The following is a 12,781-nucleotide window of genomic DNA, read 5'->3' on the forward strand; positions in this document are numbered from 1 at the left end:
AATTATCTAGTAAATTTCTATAATGTGTCTTATTTTCAACTATATTTAAAAAATAAAATTATTTAAATATGAAAATAATTTTTTTTATAACTATTTTTTTAATTTAATATTTTTTCACCAAGACCACGTGACCGCTTAGCTCATTATCTCTGAACCGTAGTCGACACTACCCAATTTCAATTTCTTTATTCCTTTAGCAAAAGCTAATCAGATTATACAAATCATACAAATACATAACATAACAATTAAGAGAGTGAAAACCTTGAGAGCGTGACAAACAAACACATGATGAAATATAGATATATCAATAACATAGAAATAATAATATAGATAAAGATAGGGCATTAATGGCATGGATGGCAATTTACGGCTGTACATTTTGTAACACAAGACATTCAGCTCGGCGTTTGTTCGCGCGGAAAATGTATTTCCCCAAATTATTTAATTCTGTTACATTATCAGAAGATAACAGTTGGATTAACTTAAACACACTTGGGTTTCTTCTATAGAACAGTTTGATTAATTGTTGGCGTAAATCATTGTATAAAGGACAAATAAGTATAAAATGGAATTCATCTTCAATATCATTTTTATCGCAGACATGGCATTTTCGTTCAGTTCTTTGAATATTCCTAAAACGACCACTTTCGATATTGAGTAAGTGGGCGGATGTCCTAATTTTAGTGACTTCTCTCTGATAGACTCGGCTGCTCATTTTGATCAGATAAGTTTGGAGGGTAAACGAATTATTTAGATGTTGAAAAATATGTCCTTTCGGACTTGAAATTATAGATTCGTGGCATTTTTGTTGAAAAATGTCCAAGATTCTGTATTTTATTTTTAAATATGTTACGTTATCAACATTGGGAGACTCCCATATGAACCCTAGTCCACTTCTATACAATTCATTTTTAATACTCAGAACCCAACTATCGCCGTTCTGTAGCATATTTTCATAACTTGCCTGAAGTATACAGTTATCTGTGTTTTTGAGTTTGATCCAGTATTTAAAAATTCTTAATTTTCGCACGATGTGTAAAGGGTAGCGCCCAAGTTCTTGGTAAACAAAATTGTTACAAGCACTCTTTCTAATTCCTAGCAACTGTTTACAGAAACTAATTTGTATTTTTTCAACATCAGGTGCTTGGTGGAAACCCCATATTTCCGAGGCATAGTTTATAACACTACCTACGAAAGTATCAAAAACGGATAGTTGAGTTTCAATGTTGAAAAATTCTCTCTACAAATTTTGTCGATTGCAAATAATGCTTTACGTCCCTGATCTGCTACTTTTTTCTGAGTTTGTCTAAATTTGCCATTGTAATTCATAAGCATACCTAAATAGTTGAATTCATTTACAATTTCTAATTTTTCACCGTTATAAAACCACTGTTCATTTTCCCTAATTACCCCACCGTTTCTGAAAAGCATAATTTTTGTTTTATCAGTGTTAACAGTTAGCGCCCATTTCATGGTATAGTTAAGCAACCAGTTTTTGTAAGCCTTCAGGAGTTTCAGCTAAAATAACGGTGTCATCTGCATACATGATCAGAAACATATTCAGTTCCTGTAATTCGATACATGGGCAATTGTCACTTATAAATTGCATTTCAAAATCATTAACGTAGAGGGAGTATAATATAGGTGATAGTACTTCGCCTTGCAACAAACCGTTTTTACATTCGAAAAAGTCAGAATTCGACCCATTATATTAAACACAATATAGCGAGCGTATAATAGCCAACATCTTACCTTCGATACCCTCTTTTATTAGTTTATAGTACAGGTTTTGTCGATTAATAAAATCAAAAGCCTTACGGTAATCTATGAAACAGCAGTATAATCTTTTCTTAGTTTTAAGACTTTTATTAATTAAGGCCTGTAAGGCAAAAATAGCGTCGACAGTGGATAGATTTTTGCGGAAGCCAAATTGTGCGTCAGTAAGGATATTGTATTTACTATCAAATGCTAATAACCTACGGTTCAAGATAGACGTGAATAGTTTTCCTAAGCAACTGACTAGGGTGATTCCTCTATAATTATTAGTGTCGTCAATATCACCCTTCTTGAAAACAGGGATAATATTACCAATTGACCAGTTATGGGGGAAATGACCAGATTTGAAAACATTATTGAATAGTGTGAAGAGACATGGCACTAGAATGTCCTTACAATGGATCAAGTACTCGTTTTGGATGCCATCCATGCCACAAGCCTTATTGGAGTTCAGATTATTTATAGCAATACCAATTTCCTCATGAGAAATTTCTAAGTCAAGTTCTTCATAAACCGCATCTTTAAGATCATAATTTCTGAAAAATTCAGGAACATTTTCATTTACGTTAGTATCCACGTTAGCTACACTAGAAAAGTGATGAAAGAATTCATTAAGAGATATTTTACTGTTCGATGTATTTTTCTTCTTACGGAATTGCTTATAAAAACTTCTGGGGTTATTTTTTCTCATGAAATTCAACATATTACCCTGCTGGTGTTTGTATCGATTCTTCAGTTTACGTTCCAAAATTTTATAGGCTCTTTTCTTATTTACCCGTAATAGTCTATTTTCATGAGATTTACAGGAATTGAAAGAGCTCAAAGCATGTTTGTATACCCGTAAATCACGACCAAAACCAACCGATAGCGGTAAAAGCTAGGCGATTCGTTGGGTGGGACTTAATTTTTCATTCATCCAAAGTAATATCCTGACGTATTATCAAAAAAAAAAAAAAAAAAACAAACAAAAAATTGGCTGTACAAATCCTTTAATCAAGGATTTCTTTACTTGTTACGTAAAATTTCATTTTACAGTCACAATTCACAATGTATCAAAGATACAGACTACAGGAAAACATTATCTAATTAAAGCTTAATCGTTGCTGAACTCCTCGACAAAAAAAACCGAAACTTTTATTTCTGTGCGGATTTTCTTTCATAATTACCTGCTATTAGAGCATAAACTAGAGTATTTGACACATCGAATTTCACTCTTTTAGTTATTAATATTCGAGTTATTGTACGATTAACTTCAATCATAAGTAATCATAAAAAAATCGTTGATCGGCTTTTCCTGTGGCCGTCGATATAAGCAAGGATTTATAAGTCCTTGATATAAGTGATAGCACATCAGTTATAGTACAGCTATAAGCCACGGACTATTATGACGTCACACGGTTTAGAGCTAGAAAATTTGACCTCGATATCGACGGCTTACAGGTTATTCTGGTCGCGCGCGGCACGGAGAGGTTTCTACACGTACTAATAAAGCCATTTCCAGCATAAACTGAAATTATCATTTTTGACTGCACAAATCCTTTAACATTCTTTTAGTTGAAGGAATTATGAAGCTACCTTGAAAGCCCCCAAATAAAGAAGAGTTCTTGGCTCTTGGGGAGGGGGGGGGACCCTAGTCCGCTAAACCTGCCTATATTATTAGGCTTTTTTAATTTTTTTTTTTTTTTTTTTTGCCTAATATATAGTCAGCTCGCGGTACCTCTTAAAAATGTGAAATCGTAGGCCAGATTTTGCCTACGCTACGTCAGCGGTATATTTCTAATATATCGTCCATGCAATGCCGGGAAAACATACACATACCTATATATTGGGATCTTATGTACTCCACTGCCCCCATGTTACATCCCATTTATGAAATTAAACAACTCTGCACAATGAAATACTTCCGAGACCCTTCTATTTCACATATTTGTAATGGCCGCCGTATACACATTTAGTAGAGCAAACGGCAGCTGACGTAGCGTAGGCCAAATCTGGCCTACGATTTCACATTTTTAAGAGGTACCGCGAGCTGACTATATATTAGGCAAAAAAAAAAAAAAAAGCCTAATAATATAGACAGGTTTAGCGGACTAGGGGGACCCAAGAGATTATCTAAATATCTGAATCTGAGAAGTTGGTCCCAGTTTATAGACTCTCTAAACCTCTTGTTCTAGAATATGTTTCTGTTAAGACATTACAATCTTTAAATCAACTTACAATGTACACGTGTTTTTTTTAGTCGTCTTGGCGTTATCACAGTGGCTGTAAGATTAGCTGACACACATAGACCTGTGAATCACATCCTAGCTACACATGTCAGGCGGTGTCAATCAACAACCCCCGTAAGCGCCCCTGGGGACCAGGTAACATTCGCAACAACGGGTAATGCACGGTTAGTTCACTGGTATTGTCTGCTTTATTGTATATTATGTATGGAAGTGGAAGTGCCCAGAAACAATTAGGTTACGACACGTAAAAGTCTTCATTTTTTATGTATAGATCACCAGCAAGTGCACGCACACTGTAACAGAATGTTGTTAAAATATTGATTAGTCAGTCCAGAAACATATATACATGTACAGAGACATATGTTTCCGGTCAGTATATGATTTCATAATACCAGAGATTTATATAATACTATTTACATCTATGATAATACATGTACATGGTTTTTTTTTGTTTTTTTTGTTGTAACCCTGGTCAATACCAGAGATTTAAATCTTTGTCAATACAGCTAGCCGATCTCTCTGTTAGAGAGAACTTCTCTTTAGTTCAATAGGTTGAGCGTCATGTTTCTGGAATAGCCTCGAGGAACCGAAATACATAAGCCCATAAAAAATCGGTTGATAATTGGATCAGTGATTAGGCCTACCGTAAATGAAGAGTGTATTTATTTTAATTCAATAGTTAAAGGAAATTGAGCGGTGGGCAGTTTCTATAGGATATTTCAGCTTCAACACCACATTTGGCGTTGTAGCCTACATGCAACTTGTAGAAATGTCTCCTTTAGAAAATTTTCTTAATAAGTTTTTGTGTGGCTACCAAGGACAGAAAAATGCACGTGGCGACTCTATATTGTTTATAGACCGAATCTCCAGCAGGGGCCTAGGAAGCGGGGGGCAGGGGGGGCAACTGCCCCCCCCCCCGTTCCCCAGGACGGGGGGCAAACATGTCTTTTTGCCCACCCATTTTCGCCGACTGAAATGTTCTAAAAATGCATATTTGAAAGAAAAATGTGTCCTCCTGCACATTTTTCGTTCTTCATTCTAAAAAATTTTCCGCTGCGCGGCGCATTTCCTAAAACGTTCAAGCACATAATGTTCAAACTTTTAATAGCAGAAATTCAAAACACATGAACTACACTGAAAATGTCCATTAAGGGATTCTACGTACTACATTTGTATTTCAAAAAATATCTCTTAAAAGATTATACTTTGCTTATATGGCTTAGCAAGACAATTAATTCATTATTATTTTGAGTTCAGAACGAGCAGGGTTGCACAATGATATAACGACACAATTATCACAATTATCATTTCTAAATGCATTTTACTTTAAATCGAAAAAATACCATGGTAAGAACGCTTTACAATCATTAAAATATATCGTAAAACTCATCTTAGCCATTCTAAATCGTAATATTTTTTTCCCGGGGGAGACCCCCGAACCCCCCAAACACCAAAATCTCGCGCTCGCAAAATTATCAAAATACATTGTAAAACTCACCTCAGCCATTCTAAATCGTAATATTTTTCCCGGGGTCGACCCCCAGACCCCAAAATCTCGCGCCTTCGGCGCTCACACGCTAATTTGGCCAATTTGCGTATTCGTTAATTTCCTTTTAGCGACCCCACTGTTAATAAATGTGTACAAGGATTATATTTAATGATATATAAAAAGTATATAAAGTATATATGGTTGTGTGTTGAATTAATCTCCTCCTGTAGGTGCGGTGGCGGGGGGGGGGGGGGGGGTACAAAATATTGAGGACCTTTGCCCCCCCCATTACGTTTCATCTTCCTACGCCACTGTCAAGGCCCCGCGTGCACAAAACTTGGAACAGAGCAGGGGCGTAGGAAGCGGGGGGGGGGGGGGGGGGCAACTGCCCCCTCGTTCCCCCATTTTCGCCGACTGAAATTTTCTAAAAATGCTTTATGAAAGAAAAAAGGGTCCTCCGGCACATTTTTCGTACTTCATTCTAGAAAATTTTCCGCTGCGCGGCGCATTTCATAAAACGTTCAAGCACATAATGTCAAACCTTAAATAGTAAAAATTCAATACACACAAACTAGACTAAAAATGTCCATCAAGGAATTCTATGTACTATTTTAAAAAATGTCTCTTAAAAGATCAAGTTGTTTATATGTCTTAGCGAGACAATTAATTCATTTTTTTATGTTACACAACAATGTGCCGATGGTGTGAAGCCGGTATATTCAGATCGAGTAGGGTTGCATAATGTTATTACGACACAATTATCATTTCTAAATGCAGGTAGCTTTAAATCGAAAAACTACCATGTTAAGAACGTTTTATAATCATCAAACTTTATCGTAAAACTCATCTCAGCCATTCTAAATCGTAATTTTTTTCCCGGGGGAGACCCCCGAACCCCCATAACAAAAAATTCTCGCGCCTTTGGGCGCTCGCAAATTCATCAAAATGCATCGTAAAACTCATCTAAGCCATTCTAAATCGTAATATTTTCCCGGGGAGACCCCCGGACCCCCCAAACACCAAAATCTCGCGCTTTCGGGCGATCGCAAAATCATCTAAATACATAAAACCCATCTCGGGGGTCACCCTCAGACCCCTAATAAAACACAAAAATCTCGCGCCTTCGACGCTCACACGCTAATTTGGCCAATTTGCGTATTCGTTAATTTCCTTTTAATAGCGACCCCACTGTCTATAAATGTGTACAAGGATTAAATTTAGTGATATATGAAAAATGTACATAAAGCATATATTATATGGTTGGGAGTTGAATTAATCTCCTCCTGTAGGTGTGGCGGGGGGGGGGGGGGGGGGGGGGTTACAAAATAATGAGGACCTTTGCCCCCCATGACGTTTCATCTTCCTACGCCAGTTGATGAGCTCAATCGGGTCGGGGCCTCAGTTATGATTTCTTTTACGAGTTATCTCCCTTCTGTTTAGTTTGCGCATGACGAGGAAGTGTCTGCTTTACACACGAAAAGGCAGTCGACATAAACAGATCCATGGGAAAAAACCTCAAAATTGACGTAAGTATGTCAACTAATGAATACTTTCGACAAGCTATGTTTCTATAATATCAATATTAGATAATGTTCACCTCAGACAATGAAAATAGCGCCTCAGAGTCGAGCAGAACGTTAAGACAGTTGTTTGTTATTGTAAGAAACGCACCACTGAACACACGTGCATCACCTTGAGTTTTCATCGAATTTACGAAATATTTACAAGATTATCATCTGAATCATCGACATGAAAGTTATTTGTGTTAAACGATAAGATCAGATTCATCACAGGCATTCTGGCAATGATACACGGGTCTTTGTTTACAGTTTCTAAGCCTGGTACTGTACATGGGGCATTACCGCCAAGATATGGACAGGACTTCGAATATAATATCCATACAATATTGCCAATAACAATGTAGGGACAGCATATATAAACATCGACAGAATGTCAAACTCCTTTGCTATTCATAAAAAGATCCTCGTTTCCCCCAATTCTGATCTCATAGACTTGTATACAAAAATGTAAATAAGTTGGGTAACATTATAATATTTACTGAAGGCCTGCCAAACTTGATAAAGTAACGTGTTACGTTAGACTGAACTTAACAAATATATGTGTTACGTACCTGGCCTACAATGCCTTTTGGCCAGGTACAAAACATTCCTTATTGAGTCAATCTATTGGAGCACTGCCCCTGTAAATCACTTGAGCACATTTTTTAATGTTATTTTTAGGTTTCAACTTATATTATTTGATGCATGTACAAGTCTTGTAGTTTTTGCTCAAAGTACAAATAACAATTAATTGTTCTGCAAGTTGCCTTTGAAAATATTGACACAGGCCTTCATGTATGCATATGTAAAAGGTGTGGAATTGTACATAAGTTAAATATGTATACAGTCTCTGTCACTCAGCTCACACAGGCAGAGCATGCCTCTTTGGCTCAGCTAGTTATCAGAGCCGTAGATCCGGGTTTGACTCCTGGCCGGCACTTGAAAGGAATTATATGTGTGTATTTTCCCTGTTTTTCTACATATGTAAAACAAATAATTTCTGCCCATGATTTGAATCTATAATACTCATATAACAAGAGAGGAGAAAATGTGGCAGCAAGACTGGGATTCGAACCCGGGACCCTCCGAACACTAGCTGAGTGCACTACCGACTGAGCTACCTAGCTAGTCATCGATGATTGACATAGTCCAGTCCTGCTACACTCCTCCTTTCTTTCTGGAAGTCTTCAACCTCGAAGACATACAAGACCTTTCCAAACACCACCACCGTGGGTTATTTTAGTTTGGGGCCAATTCTGTAACAGTAGAGGAGAAAATGTAGCGGCCAGACTGGGATTCGAACCGGGGACCCTCCGAACACTAGCCGAGTGCTCTACCTTCTAAGCTAGGAGATCACAGATGATCAACCCAGTCCAATCCTGCCACACTCATATACTGTAGTGTACATTGACTAGAAGGTGTCAAGGGATACATGTGTAAATAACCTTACATTACAAACTTTTTACTTTGCTTCAAATTGCTCCACTAGCAGTTATTTTCTTATACACGACGCCGTCAATGAGGATGATTAGGTTGTAGTGTTCTGTAGGGGTGCAAGGGTGTGAAGGGAATTAGTTTGTGTGTGTGTTTTTTTTTTAATATGATAAGCACCAGTTGCAGCTCTAACGACAGCACCATTATCAGTCCAGAAGTTTTTACAATATTGCAGCTAGCTGTATTTGAAGTTTGAGTTTTCTGTTGATCTTATTTAAGCTATAGACATCTAAAAATCATGTTTGGAATGACAAGAAGAAAATTGAGTGTAACTTGTTCCCATCAGGTAATTTTATGTATACACAAATTCCTTTATGAATTACTGTTAATAAGTTTACCAGAGTTAGATATAATAAGCTTGTTGACATTAACAAATCTATGGATTGATTTTTATATAAAATAATTATGTCCCTATTGTGTTGGGAAACATCTAGAATTGTCTCCCTGGAAAAAGAGAAAATAATTAACTCTTTCCAGGGAGACAATTCTAGATGTATTCCTCCATAGAGAGCCATAATTTTATAATATTGTGTTTCATTTTGTACGGTTATATATATAATTATTTAAAACAAATACAATTTTTTTAATCCAACTAGTACTGCCTCTTATTTGATCTTTTCTTTCAGTCATTATTATCATCATATGCAAGAATATATAACTCTCAACATCTACCTAGGTATAGAACTAGCTAGTCCAGCCTACATAGTAATACTTGTTTATCTGATAGCTGTGATTAAGGTCAGGTTTGACCTCAACTGGTCAGTCTAAATTCAAGGAGGTTGTTCTGACCGGGCCATATGGCCTAGCTTATCTGAAGTGTAAACAATAACATGTTTATACTTATAGCCAGTAAAATACCTTGGCTTGTAGTTATTATTGAAACGTAGAGCTGTCATTGATATAAATGTTAAGTATCGAATGGAAAATATCACGATGTATCAATAAATCGAAACAATGGTGTTGTTCAGAAAAAGATGAAATCTGGAACGGTCGTTTTGTGTACAACATTATAATTATATTCGGTTCTATAAATGAAAACAAAGCATGTCACTCGAGAACTATTGCTGAGTATTTCATATATAATTTTTGGTAATTGTGAAAAATTCATTGAGTTAAAATGATCAGGAACCTTTATATATACAGTTGGTATACTGTAAAAATAATACACAATTCGTCGGTATTTGAAATTCCAACAATACTAGCTAGGTCATAGGAAGGTCATTTAGTACAATTTTGGTCTCTGTATCAATTTCGGAAAATAGGAATCAATATCGTATCAGAAGTAGAGCATTGTCATTACATTGATATCTTTTGTAAAGATGACAGTTCCAGTAAAAAGAACATAGTGAAAAAAATCAACTTTGAATTATGAAAATGCCCAAAAATTATTTGAATTTTATTATCAAAATATTGATTGATACTGAAAATTGTATTTTTTAGCTAATTATACACTAGGTTATATACTAGAATGCTGAATTTCTATTTATGATATCTGGAGCTATTATAACCTGTATTAATTAATTTTATTGATAACGCTTTCTTTGAAACTTTGATGGAGAATAAAACAATATGTAAACTCCAAAAAATTGTGATTTATGATAAAAAGTTTGATTGATTCATGAAACAAGAACATTACAAAATGAAAACTTTAATTTGCAGAGCCAGAGATTTTTATTTTGGTACCCCTGTTACTTCGTAATTTCAAGGGCTTCACATGTACCTTTCTAAATTGGGAAAAAGCTTGAGGATGATTTCTCTTGTGAAATACAAAATGTATGTATTTTTGCATATCTAAAAGACTTATTTTTAAATTGTGAAAATATTCACGTGAAATTGGGAAAATACAATAAAATTTCTCTAGGGGAAGGGGCCTTTAGTCGGTTCCAAATGCACCAAAAAATACCTTCCCCTCACTAAATTGAGATAAAACAAACTCTTCTACAGTTTGTACTTAAATTGTCCCTTGAATTGTCCTTGAATTGTCCTTGAATTATCCCATGAATTATCCTTGAATTGTCCTTGAATCATCCTTGAATTGGCCTTGAATTATCCTTGAATTGTCCTTGAATTATCTCACGAATTATCCTTGAATTGTCCTTAAAGTATCCTTGAATTATCCCATGAACTGTCCTTGATTTATCCCATGAATTTTCCTTGAATTATCCTTAAATTATCCTTCTCATAAAGCTGATATAAAACATTATCAGTGTCTCCTGATACAAAATCAACACTATTAATATTGTAGTGATATCGTGAGTAGTTAACCTGACCTTCACACACACAATTTAGGAAAAAAAACCAGAAAAACAACTACACAGTATCAGATTTCATTTTGTTGTTCCATTATATTTGGTGTTAAGACTTCAAATTCCTTCGCAACTCCATATATGATATAAAAGAAATGCTCCTAATTCTATTTTTAAACAGAACATGCAAACAAAACTCCAGTAATAGACTCTTTGGATTCTTTTATTCGGGTCTATGAGGAATAGGGATATTCTACCTGAAGGTCACAAAATATAAAACATGTATAGCAAATAAAAAAAGACTACGTTTTAGGTCATCTGACCCGAAGGTTAGTGCATAAACTTTTCATTCAAACAACTGAAAGGCCTATATATAGCTAGGGTACTGTTATTGGGCCTGCAGCATGCTGGGATGAATGGCTACCAAGTGTGTTAAGATAAATTACCTTGACACCATTCAAGGCATAAGCATCATATAAGCTGAAATCTTCTAAACACCTTCTTGTGAATTACGAAGAGGCCTGGAGACAGGTATATTAATTGATCTGCAGCAAGCTGGGATGAAGGGCTACCAAATTTGTTAAATGAATGACCTTGACCTTCATTCAAGGTAACAGGGGGACAAATACAGGCTAAAATCTTATTTCATTTTAAAGTCCATTATAATAATACAGACTGGCTATAGGCACCATATTTTATTTTAGAAGGCCACATTCATGAAATATCCAGCGCAAACTCTGAAAATATGGTATTTTAAAATCTAAATTGAACTGTTTTATATTGCTTTGATATAATTATGCACTATAACGTAACAGCAATACTTGATGATTTGGGTTCGATACACAGTTTCTTATAAGGTTGTACACATCTTCATAAATCATTTAAAGAATTACATACATTTGTATAGAATTTAAGAAATTTACCTCAAAATGATGTGTAAAAACATGTAGGCCAGATGGAGGATGATAACAAAGTGTGTTATATGATATACAGGAAGGTCCCAGTGGTTTAGATTCGTGGCGCTATGTACATGTGTTGTCCTGTCTGATCATAACAACATGAGTGGGTGTAATTGATGCACACGTCTGCTGTTAGGACATTGCACTCTGGCTGGTTAGGTACATACAGATTGAGGCTGCATACTTAATTGACCCATGCTTTCACAGAAACTATTGTTATTTAATATATGCTGGCCAACATGTTGTATGTCTATTAATTTCTGGGTTATAGATATATATAAAGTTATAAAAATTGATGTCTTTTAATTAAGATTTGCTTAAATAAATTTATAATCTTTGGGGTGATAAAGATTCAAAGTCTTATGCACATGAAAAGAACAATTATAACGGTTACAAACCCACATATAATAAATCAGATTTGCACTAGCTATAGCTGTGTGAAGCATTTTGAGAAATGGGGTACCGGTGTTAGGATGTGGTTTATAGACACTAATATACAGTGCTACCCATATGTCTGTCACTCATCAGGTTCTAACGTTATACCCATATGTCTGTCACTCATCAGGTTCTAACGTTATACCCATATGTCTGTCACTCATCAGGTTCTAACGTTATACCCATATGTCTGTCACTCATCAGGTTCTAACGTTATACCCATATGTCTGTCACTCATCAGGTTCTAACGTTATACCCATGTGTCTGTCACTCATCAGGTTCTAACGTTATACCCATATGTCTGTCACTCATCAGGTTCTAACGTTATACCCATGTGTCTGTCACTCATCAGGTTCTAACGTTATACCCATATGTCTGTCACTCATCAGGTTCTAACGTTATACCCATATGTCTGTCACTCATCAGGTTCTAACGTTATACCCATGTGTCTGTCACTCATCAGGTTCTAACGTTATACCCATGTGTCTGTCACTCATCAGGTTCTAACGTTATACCCATGTGTCTGTCACTCATCAGGTTCTAACGTTATACCCATATGTCTGTCACTCATCAGGTTCTAACGTTATACCCATAT

General features: G+C 35.7%; 1 protein-coding gene across 1 annotated transcript in view; it reads left to right on the forward strand.

Moving 5' to 3' along the window:
- Positions 1 to 6,932: 6,932 nt before the first annotated feature.
- The window catches only part of LOC138332360 (phosphorylase b kinase gamma catalytic chain, skeletal muscle/heart isoform-like), a 49,693-nt gene continuing 43,844 nt past the window's right edge, over positions 6,933 to 12,781 (forward strand). Inside the window, exon 1 of the mRNA XM_069280441.1 lies at positions 6,933 to 7,019. The gene's annotated coding sequence lies outside the window, so the exon portion shown is untranslated. The remainder of the gene's footprint in view (positions 7,020 to 12,781) is intronic.

Source organism: Argopecten irradians, chromosome 9, assembly GCF_041381155.1.
Source record: "Argopecten irradians isolate NY chromosome 9, Ai_NY, whole genome shotgun sequence".
NCBI classification, from domain to species: Eukaryota; Metazoa; Mollusca; class Bivalvia; order Pectinida; family Pectinidae; genus Argopecten; species Argopecten irradians.